This window comes from Penaeus chinensis, chromosome 25 (assembly GCF_019202785.1).
Source record: "Penaeus chinensis breed Huanghai No. 1 chromosome 25, ASM1920278v2, whole genome shotgun sequence".
NCBI lineage: Eukaryota > Metazoa > Arthropoda > Malacostraca > Decapoda > Penaeidae > Penaeus > Penaeus chinensis.
In genome coordinates this window covers 1,231,397-1,233,896 of record NC_061843.1, presented here as the reverse complement: position 1 = coordinate 1,233,896, position 2,500 = coordinate 1,231,397, and the positions used below count along the sequence as shown (strand labels likewise).

The 2,500-nt window shown below is 44.0% G+C and overlaps 1 long non-coding RNA gene across 1 annotated transcript in view; it reads right to left on the bottom strand.

Annotated features, from left to right (window-relative positions):
- Window positions 1–2,500, bottom strand: part of LOC125038530 — a 97,667-nt gene that overhangs the window by 921 nt on the left and 94,246 nt on the right. The window lies entirely within an intron of this gene.

The window sequence follows — 2,500 nt, the reverse complement described above, 5'->3', positions numbered from 1 at the left end:
GTCCTAAGGTACCGACATGACCTGAAAAAGTGTCCCAAGGTACCGACATGATCTGAAAAAGTGTCCCAAGGTAACAACATGACCTGAAAAAGTGTCCTAAGGTACCGACATGACCTGAAAACGTGTCCCAAAGTAACGACATGACCTGAAAAAGTGTCCCAAGGTACCGACATGACCTGAAAAAGTGTCCCAAAGTAACGACATGACCTGAAAAAGTGTCCCAAGATACCGACATGACCTGAAAAAGTGTCCCATGGTACCGACATGACCTGAAAAAGTGTCCCAAGGTACCGACATGACCTGAAAAAGTGTCCCAAGGTACCGACATGACCTCAAAAATTGTCCCAAGGTAACAACATGACCTGAAAAAGTGTCCCAAGGTACCGACATGACCTGAAAACGTGTCCCAAAGTAACGACATGACCTGAAAAAGTGTCCCAAGGTACCGACATGACCTGAAAAAGTGTCCCAAGGTACCGACATGACCTCAAAAATTGTCCCAAGGTAACAACATGACCTGAAAAAGTGTCCCAAGGTACCGACATGACCTGAAATCGTGTCCCAAAGTAACGACATGACCTGAAAAAGTGTCCCAAGGTACCGACATGACCTGAAAAAGTGTCCCATGGTACCGACATGACCTGAAAAAGTGTCCCATGGTACCGACATGACCTCAAAAAGTGTCCCAAGGTACCGACATGACCTCAAAAAGTGTCCCAAGGTACCGACATGACCTGAAAAATTGTCCCAAGGTACCGACATGACCTGAAAAAACGTCCCAAGGTACCGACATGACCTGAAAAATTGTCCCAAGGTACCGACATGACCTGAAAAAACGTCCCAAGGTACCGACATGACCTGAAAAATTGTCCCAAGGTACCGACATGACCTGAAAAAACGTCCCAAGGTACCGACATGACCTGAAAAAGTGTCCCAAGGTACCGACATGACTGAAAAAACGTCCCAAGGTACCGACATGACCTGAAAAAGTGTCCCAAGGTACCGACATGACCTGAAAAAACGTCCCAAGGTACCGACATGACCTGAAAAGTGTCCCAAGGTACCGACATGACCTGAAAAAACGTCCCAAGGTACCGACATGACCTGAAAACCAGATTATTAACAAAATCATGAAAATGATCTAGAACACACACTCGCTCCCACCATTACTCAGGAGAAAGTAAGAAGAGGAAGGAGAAGAGAGGAGAAAGAGAGAGAGGAGCGATTAGAGAGAAGGAAAAGAACGAGAAAGAAAAGAAGAAGAGAGGTGAAAGAAGGAGAAGAAGAAGAGAGGGAAAAGAAGTAAAATAAGAAGAAAGAGAAAGAGAAGAGAGGATAAGGAAGAAGAAGAAGGGGGAGAAGAAGAAGAAGAACGAGGAGTAGAAACAAAAGAAGAAGGAGAATTAGGAAGAGAGAGTGATGGAGGAGAAGAAGCAGAAGAGAAGGAGAAAATAAGATATGGAGAAGGAAATGGCGACGAAGAAGAAGAAGAAAAAAAGACAACGTAGATGATGAACAAGAAACAGGAAAAGAACAACGAAAAACATCAGCAGAAAAAAAGAAAAAAAAAATTATGAGAAGAAGAGGAGAAGGATATAATAATAATAAGAATAACACAAAAAAAATAATCAAAAATCCTGACCGAATCTTTAGAGCCTTCGTCCATGGCTTTGCCTCAGGACATCGAAAGAGGGAGAAAAAACGATTTTAATAATGCTTAATAATATCCAAAGTTATTTTAGCCCAATTATTTGATGATAAGTTTTCAATCACCGTTTTTTTTTTTTTTTTTGTCGAGACATTTTTAATGATAAATCCTTTCGAACACAGGCATCATTTTTTTTTCTTCTCTCTCTCTCTCTATCTCTCTTTATCTCTCTCTCTCTCTCTCTCTCTCTCTCTCTCTCTCTCTCTCTCTCTCTCTCTCTCTCTCTCTCTCTCTCTCTCTCTCTCTCTCTCTCTCGTTTCCATTTCTGTCCGTCTGTAAAATTAAATAAAAATAGATAGACAGAGAAAAGAATAAAGACTTTAATTTGATTTTTTCCCCCCCCACATTCTAACCCCAAAACTCGAAAAGAAACAAACGACAAACTGAAAATCAACTCAATCAAATCACTTAATTGATCAACTCTAACCTTGAATTATATATACTGATACCCCCCCACCCCCGTCCCCCACTCTCACTCCCTCCCCCCCTCCCCCCTTCTTCATGATGAAAATGTTTTATGTAAGAATGTAACTATTAACCAAGATGTCAGGGCGGGAAAGAGAGGGAGGGAGGGAAAGGGAGGGAGAGGAAAGGGGAGGGAGGGAGGGAGAGGAAAGGGGAGGGAGGGAGGGAGAGGAAAGGGGAGGGAGGGAGGGAGGGAAAGGGAAGGAGAGGGAGGGAGGGAGAGGAAAGGGGAGGGAGGGAGGGAGAGGAAAGGGGAGGGAGGGAGGGAGAGGAAAGGTGAGGGATGGAGGGAGGGAGGGAGAGGGAGGGAGAGGGAGGGAGAGGGAG